Source organism: Triticum dicoccoides, chromosome 5A (assembly GCF_002162155.2).
Source record: "Triticum dicoccoides isolate Atlit2015 ecotype Zavitan chromosome 5A, WEW_v2.0, whole genome shotgun sequence".
Lineage (NCBI taxonomy): Eukaryota > Viridiplantae > Streptophyta > Magnoliopsida > Poales > Poaceae > Triticum > Triticum dicoccoides.
The window spans coordinates 31,064,139-31,087,470 of NC_041388.1; the positions used below are offsets into that span (position 1 = coordinate 31,064,139).

The following is a 23,332-nucleotide window of genomic DNA, read 5'->3' on the forward strand; positions in this document are numbered from 1 at the left end:
TTTGTGTTATGAATCTATTCTGTTGGCTGGTTCTGTTGTGCGCTTTGTGGCTGCTACGTGAACTTGGCCTGGGAGGCTACTTTATGAAGACTGCTCTGTTTCCCAAGGGTAGAACAAAAGATTAACATCATGAGTTGGAATGTCAGGGGTTTAAATTGCCCCGACAGACATGTGATGGTCGATGAACAATTTCTGCCTCTTCTTGCCACATTGTTTGTCTTCAGGAAACGAAAATGGCATGTATTGATCAATTCCTTGCTTGCTATCTTGGCGGCAACCGGCTTTGTAGCTTTGCTCAAAGGCCTGCCAATGGCACTCGCGGTGGCTTAGTCATGCTCTGGGATGACTCTGTTGTTGAGGTTTCAAATGTGAGGACCTCTGAATTTTGTCTCTCCGCCAACGTAAACAACTACAACTCTGATTCGTTGCTTTTGATCACATCTGTCTATGGCCCAACAGATTCCAGCCGAAAGAATGATTTTTTCCCAGAGCTTTGGCCCTGAAGCCAAATGTTGGAGTCAAGTGGCTTGCTCTCTGCGACTTTAACAAAATATACTGGGCGAGAGACAAAAATAAGAGAAACATCAACATTAGCCAGATAAACCGATTTAGAGCAGCACTGAATCTTTGTGAGCTCAAGGAAATCCACTTACAGAATCGCTGGTTCGCTTGGAGAAATTAAAGGGCAGACCCCACCTTGTGCAAACTCGACTCCTTCTTTTGCAATTCTGAATGGGACATACATTTTGACTCACACATCTTGCATGCCCTGTCCAGCTCCCTATCTGATCACTGCCCCCTTCTTCTTGCCGATGACAGTGGCCCTCGGTGACCTAGCACGTTCAAGTTTGAGAATTTGTGGACTAAGATCTCAGGATTTATGGGCGTTGTGCAGCAGGCTTGGCAAGAACCAATCTCTCACTCGGAGCCCTGTCATGTTTTATTCCATAAGCTAAAGAACACGAGTTTGCATCTGTCTAGATGGAGCAAGGGACTCTTCTCCAAGGCCAAGTTGTTGGAATAATTGTTTAGAGATAGAACTCTTGTTTAAACTTGTATTACTCTTCTATCTCTTCTTCTGTTCCAACTCTTTCTACCGACCTTCTGTAATCGATCTATCGATCGTTTTCATCTTGTAACCCACGGCATTGCCCATATAAATACAAGTGCGGCCCGATCAAAGGGTTCTACACTTCCCAAATATCTTTACATGGTAATTAGAGCGACTTCTTCCTAAGATCGAGAGGACATAGCATCTAGCCAAGCCATTCTTCAACCTATCGTCATGACCACCTCTTCCGCCACCCCCAGCACCATGAGTGCCCTCGCCACGTCCCTCGAATCAGCATCCACCTTCGCCCCTTCCTCCTCCTCCAATCCGTCTTTGCCACGTCCATCGGATCACCCCCAGGAGAAGCTTATGAGGAGAAACTACCTCATGTCGAAGGTGTAACATCCCAAATTTTCAATTTGGAATGTTATACACTAGATCATCATTGCATATCATATTTATTGCATTTTGGTTGATCCTAGAAATTTCACGCAACTCAAGGACCCTCGGAGAGAGTTGGGGATTTCGTTATTTTCATATTTGAGTTGTCTCAAATTTTGAAAATAGAATCATTTGATTTTATTATTTTATCTTCAATTATTTCTATTACAAAAATATGAAAGAGGGAATAAAATGACTTTCCCAAAATAAAGAAATATTGAGGATTTAATAAAAAAATCAAATAAGATTTTATTTTGGTTTTAGTTGCTATTTTATTTGAATTTAGGAAAAATGTGCATTTTTCAAAATTGCATTTAGGACCCAAATAAATGTTCATCTTGTGCGGCTTGATTTTAGAAGCCGGGGGAAATTTATTTCGGGATTTTTGGAGTCCATTTAGTATTTCTTTTGTTTTTTCCCGAGCATAATTATTTAAAAAAACGCAACCGACCTTGGGCCGTAACCGGCCAGGCCTCTTATAAGCTGCGCCCCACCCCCGGCCGAAGCCCAAGCCGCCGCCCCGCCCAAACCCTAACCCTAGGCGGCCCCCGCCGCCGCCGCCGCCGCGCCGCCGGACCCGCCGCCGCCCTCCGGACCGCCGCCACCGCCGGAGTCGCCGTAGGTAGTTTTTTTTAGCCTCCAGTTTTTCTCGAAAAACCATTCGGTTTTTCTGACGGTTTTGTTCGTTTTTTTAGTTTCGGTTTTTTTAAATAGATCGGTTTTTCCGGTTTATTTAAATAGCGAGCGTTCGCCCGTTTGTTCGTTTTAACGAACGTTCGTCGTTTTTCTTTTTCTCGGATTAAATCCGCGATTTTCTGATCATGATTTCTGATCCGATTTTCGTTTTAGTCTAACTTTTCGCTCATTTATCGAAATCAGGCGATTCAAGCGCTTGGAGTTTCGTCTCAAAACCCTCTTTCCGCTTAACCAACTCAAACAAGTTTTTGCTACTGTAAAAATTGCCCTAGATCCAGAATAGTAAACGAAGCCTGTTTCTTTTGTAGTTTGTCTTTTGTTGCTTCGTTCGTTTTGATTCTTTTTACCAACCGGAGTTCTTAAGTTGAACTTTCTGGTTAGATCTCTTATTTGAGTTTTACCTATGCATTAGTTGAGTACTTATTGTATGCTTGTTTGTTTGTGATAGAGTACCCGGAGTGCGCCGCTTGCTACTTCAAATCGCTAGGTTTCCCGGATCATTAGCAAGGCAAGTAACACTTTGATCATGTTTTCCCTCTACCCAGTTTTATTGCATTAGATCAATCCTCACACATTTCATGATTAGGATCTAATTAAATTGTGGGTTTGGGAAGTAGTTGAGGTAGTACCTATTACCTGTTATTATCAGACCTTTGGGAGTTACTTCTACGTTTGCCTATTATGCCATGCTATGCTAGTAGACGTGGATTGGGTGAGTGTATCCATGACAGATGTGAGATTGTTAATTAATGGTTTATTTAAGGTGGCAACTTAAACACACATCTGGGTGGATTGAGGCACCTAGGTATTCCAGTGATTGCCTGTTTTCTTTTGGACCGCCACCCAGGCTCAAAGGGGTCATGAGATTATTCATGCTAGAAACTTCCGTGTGCAGCCACAAGCTATTATGGGCTCTAGCATAGTTGACTAAGTTGTGCGAACTCTTACAGTGGTAGACTAACAGATGTAGGGGAAAGTAGGTGTAACGGTCTACCCGATCGTAAGGTGCTAGCGCTTCTGAAAGACTATGTCTCGGTCATCCGTCTTCTCAAACACCATGTAGTGCGAGAAACCAAACGGAGGCGATCGAGTCTTGTGGGGAAAAGTGCGCAAACCTCTGCAGTGTATAAACTAATCATGATTAGCCGTGTCCCCGGTTATGGACATCTTGAGTATCTAGTACCTGGATTATCATGTGAATCTCAACATGTTACTCTAAATTAATTTTGTTGAGTTTGTTTAATGATGATGCTTAATTGGGGTTGAGAATGCTGTCAACCATTCTCAATGTTTAACAACTACCATGATAGTTAAATAAATTTATTCCTTTGCAGTAGGGAAAAATTGGCTTTACGCAAAACTGTAACCATAGAGCTTTCCACCAGCCAAATATGCATATAGAATAGCTGTTTCATTCCATTACTCTCTATGTGTTACTTTGCCAGCATATTCCATGTGCTGGCCCGTTTCGGGCTGCAACGTTAATGTTGCAGACTTTTCAGACGATGATTAAGGAGTTTTTAGGTCGTGGTTCTATACTTAGTGATGCCGTTGGAGTTGATGGACTCACTTATCTTCCAAGCCTTCCGCTGTTATCGTTATTTGATGGCCTTAAGCCATATTTATTGTAATAAGTTCTCTTTTGAGATACTCGATGTAATAAGAGTGTGATTGCTACTCTGTTATAAATCCTTCAAGTACTGTGTGGTGTCAGCATTACTGATCCAGGGATGACACCTGAGCACAGAGATTGGACCGTTTGAGGTCTGGTCGCTACAGAAAGCCATCGTGCTGCCCCAAATCAAGGGCGCGCAGATGGGCCACCACCTTAATCCGGCGAGCCAAGCGCCACCAGAAACCCTCACCATGACCAAGGATGGGAAGGAGGAGTAGATCGGCAATTTCGTCCATGTTCTCTGGTATGCACAGCAGTAGCAGGTTCATGGCTTTCTGATGGGTTCTCTGTCCCGCGAGATTATTGCACAGGTGGTTACTCTTCAGACACCGGCAGAGGTGTGGGTAGCGATCGAAGCCATGTTTGCAGCCCAAACCGAAGCGCAAGCAATCAACACTCGGATAGAACTCACAAACCTCAAGAAGGGAAACATGTCCATGGAAGATTATTTAGCCAAAATCAAGATGCTCACGGATGAGATCGCCTACACCGGAGCCCCGATGATAAGAGGCGAGATCATCTCCCAAGTTCTGGCTGGCCTCGGCCTCGACTACAACCCTGTCGTGTCAGCCCTTGCTGCGCGGGTTGAACCCGTGTATATCCAGGAGCTATACACGCAGCTTCTCAGCTTCAACGCACGTCTCAATCCTCTCCATGGGATGAATGTGCGCCAGTCTTCAGTCAATGTTGCCTCACATGGCCACGGTGCTGGCCGTGGGCGTGATCCCCGCAGCAACAGTGGCGGTGGTGCGGCCGCGGCCGTGGCAACGGTTCAGGAGCGCGACCAGGTGGTATCAGAGCACAGAGATTGGACCGTTTGAGGTTTGGTCGCTACAATATGATATCAGAGCACACGCTGACTGTAGGACATGACCACTAAGCTAAAGACCTAGATCACTACTCCCTCTCCTCTCTTTTCTGACTTCTCATCTTTTCTACTCTTTTAGGATGGTGGATCCAAGGAACAAGTTAACGCAACCGGATGAAGATACACCCTTTGGACGTCACTTGAAGGAAGTCACTAGATACCTGAACATAGGAGTACCAAGCTTCACCGGAACCTACAACGCCACTTTATCTGAAGAAGAGCGCTGGATGATTCAAGTTCAAGTTCCAGGAAGGACGTTCATGCCAGTCATTGAGCCCATCGAGTTTTCGTTTGATGCACCAACTTGGAATCTAGGAAAGAGCATGGCAGCTCACATCGCCATGGGACGCATTGGAGAAGTCTACCGCAATGATCTTAAGGATACTATCTACCAGATTTGTGGGCGCCGAGATGAGCACTAGGAGATGATCAGCACCAGGAAGGACAAATCAATTGCAGCTTTTATCCAGGAGTTAAACCAGCACATTCGACGTCAGGAGAACCAGATATGCGCCGACATGCTAGATCTGAAGAAGGCGAGGACAAGAATCAAGGAACTAGAGGAAGAACTCAAGGCTACACGTGAAGATTACGAAGAGGAAATCAAAGTACTAGTGGATAAGAATGCCGACCTAACAATGAAGATCAGAATATTTATGGGAGGCCCTACACCGGTAGAAGAAGACGAAGAACCCAAGGAGATTCGCCCGGAAGACTACATCATCATCGACGACACCGACTCGGATCCAGATGATAGCGATGATGACTATATTGATGAAGCTGGAGCAGATATCATGGAGTCTGCAACCGAAGAATATTTCTAGCAGACCACCTCATCAGTAGTAGTAGTCCACCATGTAAATATAGTAGTCCGAGCACTTTTGCGATAGTTAGATCGATTGTATGCCCTTGTTTGATTGATTGAATGAAGTGAATTATTTGCTTTTGCCTCATGTGCATATGGGTAGTGTTTTCTCTTTAGACCCCTCTCTATTCTTAAATCTCATCTTTTCTAAAACCTCAGATGCCTCCGAGACGTGACCCCGGATTTACCTTCCCACCGGAGCTCACCCAGTTGATCCAGCAGCAGAACACATTGATGCAGTTGTTAGTCCAGAATCAGAACCAGGGGAACAACAACAACAACAACCCACCACCACCACCACCTGTTGATCACTTAGCCTGTTTTCTTAGGCTGAATCCGCCGGTGTTTTCTAGTAGCACCGAGCCGATAGTAGCAGATGATTGGCTCTGCAAGACAGCAAGGGAGTTGACCACATCAGGATGCACGGATGCGGAAAAGGTGAAGTTTGCCGCACATCAGCTTGAAGGACCCGAAGCATCATGGTGGGAGAATTTCACAGCCACTTTCCCTATCGACACTGTCACCTGGGACCAGTTTCAGCAGGCTTTTTGAACTGCCCATGTTTCAGCAGGAGCTATGGCCATGAAGAAGCGAGAGTTTCGCAACTTGCGCCAAGGAGGATGGACTGTTGGCCAGTATGTGGAGGACTTTAGTAAATTAGCACGTTATGCCCCAGATGGCGTTGCTACGGATGCAGCTAAGCAGGAGAAGTTTCTGGAAGGACTGAATGATGAGTTGAGCATGCAGTTGATGGTAGCCACCTTCAACAGCTACCAGGAGTTGGTAGATCATGCTCTCATGATTGAAGGGAAGCAGCAGCTGATTGAGAACCTCAAGCGGAAGTATGGACAAGGGAAGCACACTTCAGGAGCTCAGCAGAAGCCACGTTTTACCCATAGACCGGGAGGACATTTTCAGCATACCCATGGAGGAGGTAGCTCGCACAATCACAATGGCACCAAGAATGGTAATGGGAATGGAGGAAGCAACGGCCAGAACCGCACCAACCCATCAACCCCAGCCAAGAGAGACCTGAGCCAAGTCACTTGTTTTAAGTGCCAGAAGACCGGACATTATGCTAATGAATGTCCTGAATCCCAGAATGGAAATGGCAATGGAAGCTCTGGGAAGAAGCTGAACCCTTTCAACAGGGGACAGGTGAACCACGTTAATGTGGAGGAGGTTGAAGAGCAGCCGGATGCAGTAATCGGTAAGTTTTTGGTTAAGTCATTTACTACACTCGTTCTTTTTGATACTGGTGCATCGCATTCATACATATCAAGGGGATTTGTGGATAAGTATAACCTGCCCACCAAAGTTCTTAGAACACCTATGTTAGTAAGCTCACCAGGAGCGGAGTATATGGCTAGCCAAGGATGTTTTCAAGTGCCATTAAATATAGGTAGGCATGTGTTCCCCTCAGACTTGATAATATTGGAATCACAAGGTTTGGATGTAACTCTGGGTATGGATTGGTTATCGATGTATGGAGGAAACATCGATTGCGCCAGTAAGTCAATCTTGCTTACCACCCCAGAAGGGAGAAGGATCAAGTATGTATCCCGGCATGTGCCGAAGAGGACTCAAGTAAATTGTTTAACAGGAGTTGTGCAGGAGGAAGTACCAGTAGTGAAGGATTTCCCCGATGTGTTTCCAGAAGAATTGCCAGGCATGCCACCGGATAGAGATATTGAGTTTTTGATTGAGCTTTTGCCAGGCACATGGCCAATATTAAAAAGACCATATAGGATGCCTGCAAAGGATTTGGTGGAAATTAAGAAGCAAATTAAGGAGTTACTGGATAAAGAATATATTCTCCCAAGTTCTTCACCTTGGGGATCTCCAGTACTTCTAGTGGAAAAGAAGGATGGATCGTTAAGGATGGTTGTTGACTATCGAGGATTGAATGAAGTAACCATCAAGAACAAGTACCCACTACCGATGATCAATGATCTGTTTGATCGATTGCAAGGAGCTAAGGTGTTTCCAAGATCGATCTGCGATCGGGATACCACCAATTGAAGATTCGAGAACAGGATATACCTAAGACGGCTTTGCCACCAGGTATGGGATGTACGAGTATACCGTTATGTCATTTGGTCTGACTAACGCACCTGCATATTTTATGAACATGATGAACAAAGTGTTTATGGAGTTCTTGGATAAGTTTGTCGTAGTGTTCATTGATGATATCCTGGTTTACTCGAAAAATGAAGAGGAACATAAGGAGCATTTGCATTTGGTTCTTGGAAAGCTCAGAGAACATCAACTATATTCCAAGTTCAGCAAATGTGAGTTTTGGTTGAAGGAAGTTGGATTTCTCGGACACGTTATATCCGGAGAAGGTATAGCAGTAGATCCCACTAAAGTTGATACCGTGACCAAGTGGGAAGCGCCAACCACAGTTGGAGAGATCCGGAGTTTTCTTGGACTCGCAGGATACTACCAGAGGTTTATTGAGAATTTCTCAAAGATTGCGAAGCCTATGACAGAGTTGTTGAAGAAGGATACCAAGTTCAAATGGACTGAGGAATGTGAGGCTAGTTTCTAGGAGTTGAAGAAACGTTTGGTTACCTCACCAATGTTGATTTTACCGGATCAGTCCAAGGATTATGAGGTGTACTGTGACGCTTCACGTCGAGGAATTGGAGCAGTGCTTATGTAGGAAGGAAGAGTTGTTTCATATGCCTCACGACAGCTTAAGCCCCATGAGTTGAATTATGCTACGCATGATTTGGAGTCAGCAGCCGTAGTGCATGCATTGAAGACTTGGAGACATTTTCTGATTGGAAACCATTGCGAGGTGTACACGGATCACAAGAGTTTCAAGTATATTTTCACGCAGAAGGAGTTGAACCTCAGACAAAGGAGATGGTTGGAGCTCATCAAAGATTATGATATGAAATTGCATCATCACCCCGGAAAGGCTAACTTAGTAGCTGATGCGTTGAGCCACAAGAGCCATGTCAACACCCTAATGACGGGAGATTTACCAAGGGAGTTAGCCGAAAATCTTCAAGAGCTATGTTTGGAAATAGTCCTGAAAGGCTATGTAGCAGCATTGGAGATTCAGTCTACTTTGATGGATAAGATCAGGGAAGCTCAAAAGACTGACAAGGAGATTGCCTCTATTAAGGAGAAACTGAGCAAAGGAAAAGCTAAGGGATTTTGTGAGGATGAGCATGATACCTTATGGTTTGAAGACCGTGTTTATGTGCCCAATGACCCGGAAATCAGGAAGTTAATTCTGCAAGAGGCCCATGATTCACCGTATTCGATTCACCCAGGAAACACCAAGATGTATTTGGATTTGAAGGATATTTTCTGGTGGGCCGGAATGAAGAAGGATATTGCAGAATATGTAGCAGTTTGTGATGTATGTCAGAGAGTAAAGGCAGAGCATCAGAAGCCAGCAGGATTGCTACAGCCATTGTCGATACCCGAATGGAAGTGGGATAAGTTAGGCATGGATTTTATTACAGGATTGCCCAGAACACGTTCAGGCTATGACTCGATATGGGTTGTAGTCGATCATTTGACAAAGGTAGCTCATTTCATTCCCGTGAAGACTACCTATACTAGTGCAAAGTTGGCAAAGATATACATGACTAGAATCGTTTGTCTGCATGGAGTTCCAAGGAGCATAGTATCAGATAGAGGAACCCAATTTACCTCAAAGTTCTGGAATCAGTTGCATGAAACTTTGGGAACCAGACTAGAGTTTAGCACAGCTTTTGACCCTCAGACAGATGGACAGACTGAGAGAGTCAATCAGATTTTGGAGGATATGCTAAGAGCTTGTGCGCTAGATTATGGATCTAGTTGGGACGAGAATTTGCCGTATGCATAGTTCTCTTACAACAATAGCTATCGATCCAGTTTGAAGATGGCCCCTTTTGAAGCCTTGTACGGAAGGAGGTGCGGGACCCCATTGTCTTGGGATGAAGTTGGAGACCGCCAGTTGTTTGGACCGGATTTGATAAGGGAGTCTGAACAGAAAGTGAAATTGATTCGCGATAGGCTCAAGGTATCCCAATCGAGGTAGAAGAGCTACGCAGATTCTAAACGCAAGGAGACAGTTTACGAAGTCGGAGACCGAGTTTATCTTCGAGTATCACCACTTCGAGGAGTTAAGCGCTTTGGAGTTAAGAGAAAGTTAGCGCCACGTTTTGTAGGACCATACAAGGTTTTGGAGCGTATGGGAGAAGTGGCCTACAAATTGGAATTGCCCGAACGATTGTCAGGAGTTCACGACGTGTTCCACGTTTCCCAGTTAAAGAAGTGCCACGTAGAGATGGCTGACATACCGCTGAGAGATACGGTACCACTGGAAGCAATTCAGTTGGACAGTGATTTGACCTATGAGGAGAAACCAGTTAAGATTCTAGAGTATGCCAGTCGAGTCACCCGTAGCAAGGTTATCAAGTTTTGCAAGGTTTAGTGGAGCCACCATACGGAGGATGAAGCCACCTGGGAACAAGAGGAAGATTTTCTGAAGGACCACCCTCACCTATTTTCTAGCCAACCCGAATCTCGAGGGCGAGATTCATCTTAAGGGGGGTAGGTTTGTAACATCCCAAATTTTCAATTTGGAATGTTATACACTAGTCATCATTGCATATCATATTTATTGCATTTTGGTTGATCCTAGAAATTTCACGCAACTCAAGGACCCTCGAAGAGAGTTGGGGATTTCGTTATTTTCATATTTGAGTTGTCTCAAATTTTGAAAATAGGATCATTTGATTTTATTATTTTATCTTCAATTATTTCTATTAAAATATGAGAGAGGGAATAAAATGACTTTCCCAAAATAAAGAAATATTGAGGATTTAATAAAAAATCAAATAAGATATTATTTTGGTTTTAGTTGCTATTTTATTTGAATTTAGGAAAATGCGTGTTTTTCAAAATTTCATTTAGGCCCCAAATAAATGTTCATTCTGTGCGGCTTGATTTTATAAGCCGCGGAAAATTTATTTCGGGATTTTTTGAGTCCGTTTAGTATTTCTTTTGCTTTTTTACCCGAGCATAATTATTTAAAAAAACGCACCCGACCTTGGGCCGTAACCGGCCAGGACTCTCCTGGCCGGGCCTCTTATAAGCCGCGCTCCGCCCCCGCCGAAGCCCAAGCCGTCGCCTCACCCAAACCCTAACCCTAGCCGGCCCCCGCCGCCGTCGCCTCCGCCGCGCCCCGCCGCCGCCGCTGTCGCGCCGCCTGCGCCGCCCGCCGGACCCGCCGCCGCCCGCCGGACCGCCGCCATCGCCGGAGTCACTAGAGGTAGTTTTTTTTAGCCTCCGGTTTTTCTCAAAAAACTGTTCGGTTTTTCCGACGGTTTTGTTCGGTTTTTAGTTTCGGTTTTTTAAATAGATCAGTTTTTCCGATTTATTTAAATAGCGAGTGTTCGCCTGTTTGTTCGTTTTAACGAACGTTCGTCGTTTTTCTTTTTCTCGGATTAAATCCGTGATTTTCTGATCGCGATTTCTGATCCGATTTTCGTTTGTCTAACTTTTCGCTCGTTTATCGGAATCAGGCGATTCAAGCGCCTGGAGTTTCGTCTCAAAACCCTCTTTCCGCTTAACCAACTCAAACAAGTTTTTGCCACTGTAAAAATTGCCCTAGATCCAGAATAGTAAACGAAGCCTGTTTCTTTTGCCGTTTGTCTTTCGTTGCTTCGTTCGTTTTGATTCTTTTTGCCAACCGGAGTTCTTAAGTTGAACTTTCTGGTTAGATCTCTTATTTGAGTTTTACCTGTGCATTAGTTGAGTACTTATTGTATGCTTGTTTGTTTGCGATAGAGTACCCGGAGTGCGCCGCTTGCTACTTCAAATCGCTAGGTTTCCCGAATCATCAGCAAGGCAAGTAACACTTTGATCATGTTTTCCCTCTATCCAGTTTTATTGCATTAGATCAATCCTCACACATTGCATGATTAGGATCTAATTAAATTGTGGGTTTGGGAAGTAGTTGAGGTAGTACCTATTACCTGTTATTATCAGACCTTTATAAGTTACTTCTACGTTTGCCTATTATGCCATGCTATGCTAGTAGACGTGGATTGGATGAGTGTATCCATGACAGATGTGAGATTGTTAATTAATGGTTTATTTAAGGTGGCAACTTAAACACACATCTGGGTGGATTGAGGCACCTAGGTATTCCAGCAATTGCCTGTTTTCTTTTGGACCGCCACCCAGACTCAAAGGGATCATGAGATTATTCATGCTAGAAACTTCCGTGTGCAGCCACAAGCTATTATGGGCTCTAGCATAGTTGACTAAGTTGTGCGAACTCTTACAGTGGTAGACTAGCAGATGTAGGGGAAAGTAGGTGTAACGGTCTACCCGATCGTAAGGTGCTAGCGCTTCTGAAAGACTATGTCTCGGTCATCCGTCTTCTCAAACACCATGTAGTGCAAGAAACCAAACGGAGGTGATCGAGTCTTGTGGGGAAAAGTGCGCAAACCTATGCAGAGTGTATAAACTAATCATGATTAGCCGTGTCCCCGGTTATGGACATCTTGAGTATCTAGTACCTGGATTATCATGTGAATCTCAACATGTTACTCTAAATTAATTTTATTGGGTTTGTTTAATGATGGTGCTTAATTGGGATTGAGAATGCTGTCAACCATTCTCAATGTTTAACAACTACCATGATAGTTAAATAAATTTATTCCTTTGCAGTAGGGGAAAATTGGCTTTACGCAAAACTGTAACCATAGAGCTTTCCACAGCCAAATATGCATATAGAATAGCTGTTTCATTCCATTACTCTCTATGTGTTACTTTGCCAGCATATTCCATGTGCTGACCCGTTTCGGGCTGCAAGGTTAATGTTGCAGACTTTTGAGACGATGATTAAGGAGTTTTTAGGTCGTGGTTCTATACTCAGTGATGCCGTTGGAGTTGATGGACTCACTTATCTTCCAAGCCTTCCGCTGTTATCGTTATTTGATGGCCTTAAGCCATATTTATTGTAATAAGTTCTCTTTTGAGACACTCGATGTAATAAGAGTGTGATTGCTACTCTGTTATAAATCCTTCAAGTACTGTGTGGTGTCAGCATTACTGATCCAGGGATGACACCTGAGCATAGAGATTGGACCGTTTGAGGTCTGGTCGCTACAGAAAGCCATCATGCTGCCCCAAATCAAGGGCGCGCAGATGGGCCACCACCTTAATCCGGCGAGCCAAGCGCCACCGGAAACCCTCACCATCACCAAGCATGGGAAGGAGGAGTAGATCGCCAATTTCGTCCGCGTTCTCTGGTATGCACAACAGCAGCAGGTTCATGGCTTTCTGATGGGTTCTCTGTCTCGCGAGATTATTGCACAGGTGGTTACTCTTAAGACACCGGCTGAGGTGTGGGCAGCGATCGAAGCCATGTTTGTAGCCCAAACTGAAGCACAAGCAATCAACACTTGGATAGAACTCACAAACCTCAAGAAGGGAAACATGTCCATGGCAGATTATTTAGCCAAAATCAAGATGCTCACGTATGAGATCGCCTACACCGGAGCCCCGATGATAAGAGGCGAGATCATCTCCCAAGTTCTGGCCGGCCTCGGCCTCGACTACAACCCTGTCGTGTCAGCCCTTGCTGCGCGGGTTGAACCCGTGTATGTCCATGAGCTATACACGCAGCTTCTCAGCTTCGATGCACGTCTCAATCCTCTCCATGGGATGAATGTGCGCCAGTCTTCAGTCAATGCTGCCTCGCATGGCCACGGTGCTGGCCGTGGGCGTGATCCCCAGGGGAGGAACCGCAGCAACAGTGGCGGTGGCGCGGCCGCAGCCGCGGCAACGGTTCAGGCGCGCGACCAGGTGGGAGCGACTACACCAACAATAACGCTCCTGCCCGATCTAGTGGGGCGGCTTCAACACCAATCATGCCTCCTCTGGTTCTTCCTCCAACAACTGTGTTCGGTGCCAATTATGCAAGAAACCGGGCCACGAGGTCATGGACTGTTGGCATCGTTACGATGAAGACTATGTCCCTGATGATCGTCATGTCACCGCTGAAATCATGGAGCAAGGAGGTGATGGCACGGTCTGGTATGCCGACTCGGGGGGCCACTGATCATGTCACCAACGAGCTTGATAAGCTCTCCATGAGGGAGAGATAGTTCGGCAACGATCAAATTCACACCGCAAGCGGTGGAGGTATGGATATTTGTCACATTGCTCAAGCATCTATTAATTCCCCTACTCTTAAACGTGATCTTGTTCTAAAAGATGTTCTTCATGTCCCACAACCCGACAAGAACCTTGCATCTATGTCTCATTTGTATGCCGATAATAATGTCTTTTTTGAAACTCATCCAACATATTTTTTCATAAAGGATCGGGCAAGAAGGGAGCTCATTCACCACGGTAGATGCATTGGAGGCTTGTATGCCATCACATCCAGAGCACTTAGTCGAAAGCATCGTCATCAAGTCTACTCCGTCGTCAAGCCCTCCTTGGCAAGATGGCATCAAAGATTAGGACATCCTTCTTCGGTCATAGTCAAGCAAGTAGTGAATAAAGGCAATCTTCCATTGTCATCTAGTCAAAATATTGAGTCTGTTTGTGATGCTTGTCAGTGTGCAAAGAGTCACCAACTCCCTTATCCCAAGTCAAATTGTGTGTCTCGTGCTCCGTTGGAACTTATTTTTAGTGATGTATGGGGTCATGCAAGAGATTCTTTTGGAAGGAAAAAAATATTATGTTAGTTTTATTGATGACTTTAGCAAGTTCACTTGGATATATTTGCTTAAGTTTAAATCTGAAGTTCTTTCCATTTTCCAAGAATTTCAAAAACTTGTTGAGCGTCAGTTTAACAGAAAAATTATTGCAGTCCAAAGTGACTAGGGAGGAGAGTATGAGAAACTCAAATCTTTCTTTCATGATATTGGTATTACTCATCATGTCTCTTGCCCTCATGCTCATCAGCAGAATGGCTCCGCCGAGCGTAAGCATCGCCACATCGTTGAAGTAGGTCTATCCCTTCTAGCTCATGCATCCATGCCCTTAAAGTATTGGGATGAAGCCTTTATTGCTGCCACTTATCTTATAAATCATCTTCCTAGCAAAGTGATTGGAAATATTACTCCCTTGGAAAAATTGTTTCATCAAACACCAGACTACAATTCCCTAAGAATTTTCGGGTGTGCTTGTTATCCTAATATTCGTGCATATAATCATCACAAACTTGAGTTTCGTTCCACTCAATGTGTTTTTCTTGGTTATAGTAACCTTCACAAAGGTTACAAGTGTCTTGAGATTTCTACTGGACGAATCTATATTTCTCGTGATGTTATATTTGATGAAACGATATTCCCTTTTGCAAAGCTTCATCCAAATGCCAGAGCGCTACTTTGTGTAGAAATTGCACTTCTTTCGGAATATATGTCTAGCCCAGATCACGGGGGCGAGTTAAATAGTGCCGATCATGTAACTGATCCTAACGAAAATGTTATTTTTGATGATAAAATTGCAGCTTCAGGGAGTGATTTCATGCAAGGGGATGTAGCCAAAGCTGTCACGAGATCCCAGGTAGATTCGGGCAGCAGCAGCAGGATCCGAGGAAAATCGTCAGCGCATCAAACATGCGATCCCAGGCGAATCCTCGCACGTCGCATGTGCCAGCCGCCTACAGCCCAGGCAGCGTGGTCCCCTCCAGCTAAGCCAGCACGGGCCAGTGCGGCTCCCCGAGTGCCACGCGCGCGGTGGATGGGTCGGTGGTCGACCAGGCAATAGGTGCGGGGCCCAGCACCATCGTCTTGCCCCGCACGTCCGAGGAGGTGACCAACGAGGGCGACATGCGGCGCATTTCCACTGGAGCATCAATCGCGAGGGAGATATCTGTTTCCTCGGATCTGGAGTAGTCTGGTGCAGCAGATCCGGCCGGATCTTCTGTGGTTGTGGATTCTGCTGCGCCAGGTATTCCACATCGACACACGAGATCCCAGTCTGGTATTGTTAAGAAAAATGAATACACATATGGCACTATAAGGTATGATAAAATTAAACGTGTGTTTCTCACTAGTATGGGTGAACCAACTCATTTGCATGATGCACTTGCTAGTAAGGAATGGAAAAAACCATGGATGTTGAATATGAAGCACTTATGAAAAATAAAACTTGGAGTCTAGTACCACCAACAAAGGGCATAAATGTCATAGATTGTAAGTGGGTATACAAAATTAAGAGAAAGTCTGATGGGGGCATAGATAGATATAAGGCAAGATTAGTTGCAAAAGGTTTCAAGCAGAGATTTGGTATTGATTATGATGATACTTTTAGTCCTGTTGTTAAGACAACCACTATCTGACTTGTGTTATCTATTGCGGTTTCCAAGGGTTGGAGCTTAAGGCAGCTAGATGTTCAAAAGGCGTTTCTTCATGGTGTTCTGGAAGAAGAGGTTTTTATGCGGCAACTGCCAGGCTATGGGAACAAAAACACACCTCATTTTGTTTGCAAGTTAGATAAAGCTTTGTATGGTTTGACATAGGCCCCAAGAGCCTGGTACTCAAGATTGAGCACACAGTTACAACAACTTGGGTTTACACCATCTAAGGCAGATACCTCATTGTTTTTCTATCAAAAAGGAAATGCCATTATCTATGTTCTAGTATATGTTGATGACATTATTGTTGCTAGTTCGAGTTCAGACTTGCTTGCTCAAGGATTTAAACATGGAGTTTTCTCTTAAGGATCTGGGAGATCTTCATTATTTCCTAGGCATAGAGGTCAAACAAGTAAAAGATGGTATACTTTTTTCACATGAGAAATATGCTCATGACATACTCAGGAGAGTAGGGTTGGAAAACTACAAACCTGTAAGTACACCAATCTCAACTTCAGAGAAACTCACAGTTGATAGTGGAGAAGCACTTGGACCTGAGGATGCAACAAACTACAAAAGTTTGTGGGTGCATTACAATATTTGACTCTTACACGTCCTGATATTTCTTACTCCATAAACAAAGTGTGTCAATATTTGCATGCACCTACTACTACTCATTGGACTGCAGCTAAAAGAATTGTGAGGTATCTAAAGTTCTCAGAAGGACTTGGACTTAAAATTGTCAAGTCTTCATCTATGCTTGTGACTGCTTACTCGGATACAAATTGGGCTGGGTGTGCTGACGATAGAAGATCCACAGGTGGATTTGCTATTTTTCTGGGAACAAATCTTATATCATGGAGTGTAAGGAAATAGGCTACAGTCTCAAAATCAAGTACTGAAGTTGAATATAAGGCTCTAGCAAATGCCACTGCTGAAGTCATGTGGATTCAAACTTTGCTTTATGAGCACGGTGTTAAGACTCCACAAGCTGCGAGATTATGGTGTGATAATATTGGTGCAACCTATCTTTCAGCTAATCCTATTTTTCATGCATGCACTAAACATATTGAGATTGATTTCCACTTCGTCGGAGAAAGAGTAGCTCGCAAACTGCTTGACATAAAGTTTATACCCAATGGTGATCAATTGGCTGATGGCTTCACAAAGCCTCTCACTATGAGAAGGCTGGATGAGTTCAAGTTCAATCTCAACCTTGGAGTTGCTTAGGTTTAGATTGAGGGGGAGTGTTGGAATAATTGTTTAGAGATAGAACTCTTGTTTAAACTTGTATTCCACTTCTATCTCTTCTTCTGTTCCAACTCTTTCTACCGACCTTCTGTAATCGATCTATCGACCGTTTTCATCTTGTAAGCCACGGCATTGCCCATATAAATACAAGTGCGGCCCGAGCAAAGGGTTCTACGCTTCCCAAATATATTTACACAAGCTTCATCTTCATGCGGCCTTGCTGATCATCCTTCAGCTTTACATTGCTCAAGAATCTCGCCCGCTCTCCATGATGAGCAGGACCTCCTGATTAGGCTGAAGAGGCGGGTCACGAGCCTGGCTGTGTTAGAGAGGGCGCGAAAGAAGCAGCGTGCTCGCATTTCCAACATCAGAGAGGGTGACGCATCCGGCTTTTATTTGACTGGATTGGAAAATACCGAGTCCTTGTTAGAAGCATCACTGTCTCACTTGTTGAAAATGCTCTGAAGCAAGAAACCGTCAAGTTCTTTTCTTCTTCTTCTTTTCACATTATGAAAAATATATAACCCAAGTCTTACCTAACCAAGTACTAGAGGGGTCATAGAGATGAAGCAGCAGGTAAGATGTATCTATTTTTCGAATGGAAAATAGAAGACGAGGAGAATGAGAATGAGTTTGGGGGCTGGAAGTTTTGGTAGGAGATCCTTTCAGAGATTAATCTTGAGATCATGAGATGGATGGGCGTTCATGCATATTCCAGAACATGAAGTGGTAAGTGTCGACTGAAAGAGGCGCCGGGCTGACATGGAGCCGTGTAGGCGGCGATAGCGAGCCACCGGCCTCCGATCCATGACTGGCGGCCACGATGGACGGGAATGGGATGGACCTGACTTTCTTTCTTCTCCCTGCCTTAACAATTAAATTCGCAAAAGGACCTTTTAGAAAGAGATCTTGCCGGGGTTTTGTTTTGTGAGCCTGCTCCCTTCTTCCTAGCTGTCTTCACGAGTCTTCGTCCACAAGCAAAGCAGAATTAAACTTGGGCTTTGCATCGCTGACACATGCATAATTTTAACCGAATTTTCATACTAATTTATATTTATGTCCTGGATGCTTGTAGCCAATCGGAGGTTGCGCGTGGATGGATACCCGAAAGGCCGGCCACCGGTAGTGGGGTTAGGACTTGATCATGGCAAGTTAATAAGTGGAGAAAGTGAAGCCTCTGAATTTGCTTGCCAAGGAGCATATATAGCAGTAGCACGCCTGTTTGTTGCCATCAGCTTCAGACGTCCGGTCGTTCATTTCATTGCGGTGCAGCAACATGTGTATGGCTATGATCCATCTTGTACTACATGATAGTATTTGACCTCTGCGCTGCGGTACAAGTGTCTGATGCTCCTCCTGTACTAGAATGTCTGCACTCAACTTTGCTTTGCTTATCAAGTGAATCATGGACGTATGTTCCGGCATGGAGGTCGTTGGCATCTTTGACGATGATGAGTACTGTAGGCTAGCTTAGATTACCTATGTAGTACATCAATTTTATTTTGCATGCTTTATATGGATTTTAGGTATTTAATATGAGGTAGTTGAATGCAACGGAGAAAAAATAGGGGTGAATGGTTACTGCCCGCAGCTGGGTCTGCACATTGTATAGGGGTTAGATTTACCAAGTTCGGCTCTAGGTGCTCATAGCTACCAAGAAAAAAAGAGAAGAAGAAGAATATACAACGAGGAACAATAGCATCATCATCATTCAAGGTATTAGCGGTTTGGCATGGTCTAACGACTGCTAGGTTCGCTCCATGACTGTTAGTTGGCACACGCCTTTTCCAGGGCTCCGTGACCGTCCAGTCCAAGAACTAGCTAGTAGTTTGAAATCATGAAAAATGTGCGTTGGAAGTTGGAACTAGGCCAAAGTTCACGTGTCGATCTCATATTATTGTCTTGCATGGAAATGGAAACGGGGCAAAGAGAGTAGCCGTAGCAAATGGAACAATCTCTCGCAACTTCCTTTTACATTTCTGATGATTGAAACAAATCTGTCACAACTTTCATGATTAAGTTTCATGACTTCCTTTTGATTCAGCCGGAGCTATCTCCTAGCCGTAGTGCGCCAAACAACACCCCATCAAAGTATGACTCCCAAGTGAGTAGAGTACCAGTACAGGATGAAAAGCTACAGCTGACCAAACGCTGAAATCACATGATTTTGGACCTGTGCTGGTCTACTAGCTGTCAAGGAGAAGAAGAACAAAGAGGAAGAGCTTCTTTTTTTAGAGGTAGAGTTTTTTTTTTTTTTGAAACGGCGGCAAAAACTTTGCCTTTTTCATTAATTAAGAAGAAGAGTTTTGATGCGTAGGGACATTGGCCAGAATGATTTGCCATATACTTAACCGGCTGGTCCCTCCCAAATGCACATACTTAGCTTTCTGCACCAGCTTTTATTTGTACTAAGTACGTACTAACTAAAGCGATGATCACTCGCAATTATGTGGCTCCGAAAAAAGCCGAAACCTCGCAATCTGCTAGAAGAAGACCCGTACGTGGCATCCCTGTCGCAGACGCCTTACACGCCACAAATGTTTCTTCTTTCTGAAACAGGTATATATAACTCAAGTCTTACCTAACCAAGTACTACAGGGGTCATAGAGATGAAGCAGCAGGTAAGATGTATCTATTTTCCGAATGGAAAATAGAAAACGAGGACGAACGAGGAGAATGAAAAAGAGTTTGGGGGCTGGACGGTTTGGTAGGAGATCCTTTCAGAGATGAATCTTGAGATGGATGGGCGTGCGTGCATATTCCAGAACAAGAAGTGGTACACCTGAAAGAGGCGCCGGGCTGACATGGAGCCGTGTAGGCGGCGATAGCGAGCCACCGGCCTCCGATCCATGACTGGCGGCCACGATGGACGGGAATGGGATAGATGGACCTTTCTTTCTTTCTTCTCCCTGCCTTAACAATTAAATTCGCAAAAGGACCTTTTAGAAAGAGATCTTGCCAGGGTTTTGTTTTGTGAGCCTGCTCCCTTCTTCCTAGCTGTCTTCACGAGTCTTAGTCCATAAGCAAAGCAAGATCAGGAACTGATGGGAAGATTTTACTATTACCATTATGCAATTTTGACGTTGGGCCTAGAAAGCCACGACTTGATCAACGAGCGAGATGTTGTAGTCTGCAGAGAAGGCATGATGTTGCGTGCACGGCTCACTGCTTACGCCCGTCGGTCCGCGTGTTGTAGATGCTCTTACCATCAGCGACCATGGTTGGTCCTACTCCTAGCTAGGGCCGCAGATAGAACCACCTTCCAGGATGGCCAGGAACCGGCGACCTTTCCAGCCGCCGCCGCCGGCGGCTTGTCAAACTTAACTCCTGGGCCCCGGCGATGCGACCACGCTTTGTTTACTGAGTATCTTATTGCAGCACTGCTGCTTTGGCTCAGGAAATTGATGGTTAACAGGAGCTCGCCAATGGGGCTCGGGTTTCTTGGAGCAGAATTAAAACTAGTTGAATGCCCGTGGCAGCGATTTATCACAAGGCCATTCAGCTTCAACGCTTCAGTCATTGAGTCATTTGTTACCGCGCTATAAATCCTCCTATGTTTTCTTCAAGTTCGTAAAATTGTCGTAGTTATTCGCATCATCCCTGACCTACGTACTAGTTTCTATCATCCCTGACCTACGGACAAAAAAAATGAATATATCATGAGTCGCTCTGCTTCAGCTATTACATTTTCACCTTGCTAAAAATCCACATGCCTTTTGTCTAAGTCGCCAAATTGCCATAGTCATTTCCATCGTCCCTAACTTCTAATGGCTTGCAGCATTGTCATCCACTCCCTCTAAGTTATGAAAAATTCAACAATCCCTAAAACAAGTTAGCAATGCCATGGATCAGAAATCACAAAGTCCTCTCCTTTTTTTTAACATTGCATTAGAGCTCACAGTTCCACTTGTATGAATCATCCTACCTCAAGGTTAGAATAAAGACTTTGATGATGAGAATTATGTATTTATTCATAACACAATTAATTAGAATAAAAGAACTGTGATTGCCTTTTATCCAAAAAGGGTTTGCCCCCGCTTTCTATTCCAAAGCAATCAACATCGAACACATAGCATTGCTAGAAAGTAGCACATGAAGTCCAAAAGAGAAAGAAGAAGAAGAAACAAATGCCAACAACGGAAGATCGACAAAGCGTGGATGACCCGCCACCGCTGCGCCCTCCGGAATCAAACTACCACAACCTACGGCTTCGATCCGCCGCGTACCAAGCAGCATCTCCAAGAAGGCATGCGACGCCGACGACGCTGCTGCCCAGACGAGTCCCAGGGTTTCCCCCGACACGTGGAGGGAAGTGGGGTATGGCTACCACCGACACCCTCCAGGAAGGAATGGTGGCACCCGCCGGTGTCACCGCATCGGAGCCAGACGAACCGGCAAGGATTTCTCCCGCACTTCAAACCGCACTACCCAACCGGAGCCGTCCAGCCAAACCACCGCCCAACACCATGCGCCATCGTGGTTGCGCCGCAACCCACGTTGTCTCACGGTGAGCACCACCACGAGGCCAAGAAAGACCGGAGAGCAGTGCTAAGCGACGGGAGCAGCAGCACCGAAGCCGAGCGGGAGGGAATCACCTCCACCGTAGTCGTGCGAGAGGCTCGGGCCACCGGCACCATCGCGGTCGCGGTCCGGACACGGCAGCAGGGCATACCAGGCCACCCCTGGCCCGGCCAGGCCCGAAACGGGCCCGTTAAGCCCCGCCGGCCACGCTGCAGCAGGCCGGGGTCGTCGCCGCCAGCACCCAGCACCCAGATGTTTGTTATGAAAAAGTTTTGGTACGTTTTGACTTTTTCTGAATTTTAAAAAAATTAAATACGTAACCAGGTGTAATTACCACCTTGTTCCAAAGGGTATTTTCCCTTGAAGTTGCCGATACGAACCTCAGAGTCCAAGGAAGAATCCACCAACCATGCGCATCCTCTATAACACTAAACTCCCTAGAAATGAAGGCATCTCATTCAATTGAGGTCATCAATATAAAATTGGGTCATCGATTTTGACCGGATCAGCAATCTCTCACTTAATTATTTTAATTCACTATGCTCTCTAATTTTAGAGCTCTCTCATTGCATTCAGAAATTCAATTGGATTTGGTTCATGATTTCCCCGTATAGTACATGTGATACTTTAGCTCCAATATAGTACATGCAGCCATCACCGTAGAAAATTCCTCCATATAATTATGAGTTGATTAGCAGGCAACACAAAATCATACCGCGAAAGGCCCAGCAAAACACCGCGTTATATGAATAAAAAGTAAAATACACTCCATCGTCTTCCCCACTAACCAAACCAAATACTCACTTCATTCCCAAATATAAGGTATTAGTTTATTAAAAAGTCAAATTTCTTTAACTTTGATCAAGTCTAGAGCCAAAAATATCGACATACATAATATTAGATAAATAAAATATGAAAATTCATTCATTATGAATGAAAAAGCCATATTTGATATTATGGATATTGATATGTTTCTACTGAAATGTGGTCAAACTTACTTGACTTTTCAAAAATATTTTAAAATAGATGAAGCAAATAAATTATAAAAATCCAATAACATCAACGGCACAGCAAAGCACGCACAACCCTTCTAGTACCATGATGGTGTCCGCCCCAACCACAACTGCTGCACAACCTCCTCTGGCAGTCACCAGTGTACCATGCCTACCTCGCAGCTCTCCTCAGTCTCATACCGGACTTGGCTCTTGGACCAGAACACTGTCGTGGGGTTGAAGTGCCTCACGTCAACATAGATAATTGATGTCTTGACACGCCTTGATCCAAAAGTTTGCACCCACCCATGGGCAGTGAATGCAAAACTAGTGAGTTGCTCACCGAAATACTCAACCATATCGTTCCTCTATTGAATACATATCAACCCACTTAAATGTGAAATCGAACATTGTCAATTATAAGAAAATAACATTGATTTTCTCTAGCATGGCACAAAGTCTTGTTAACACTGAACATCATTAATAGAAGGATGTTGACCTCAGGCTGTCCATGAAGAAGCACATAAATGTCAAGCTATTCTCCGATCTTAGCAACTTTGCTAATTTCCTACTTAATGGCACTGGTGTGCTCCTCCTCGGAGATCATGAACTCTTGTCAGTGTTAGAAAAAATATAACT

The 23,332-nt window shown here is 44.6% G+C and overlaps 2 pseudogenes; both read left to right on the forward strand.

The window, feature by feature from the left end:
- Positions 1-4,359: 4,359 nt before the first annotated feature.
- LOC119304643 lies at positions 4,360-4,499 on the forward strand (annotated as a pseudogene).
- An 8,620-nt stretch (positions 4,500-13,119) lies between these two features.
- Positions 13,120-13,259, forward strand: LOC119304637 (annotated as a pseudogene).
- Positions 13,260-23,332: the final 10,073 nt, after the last annotated feature.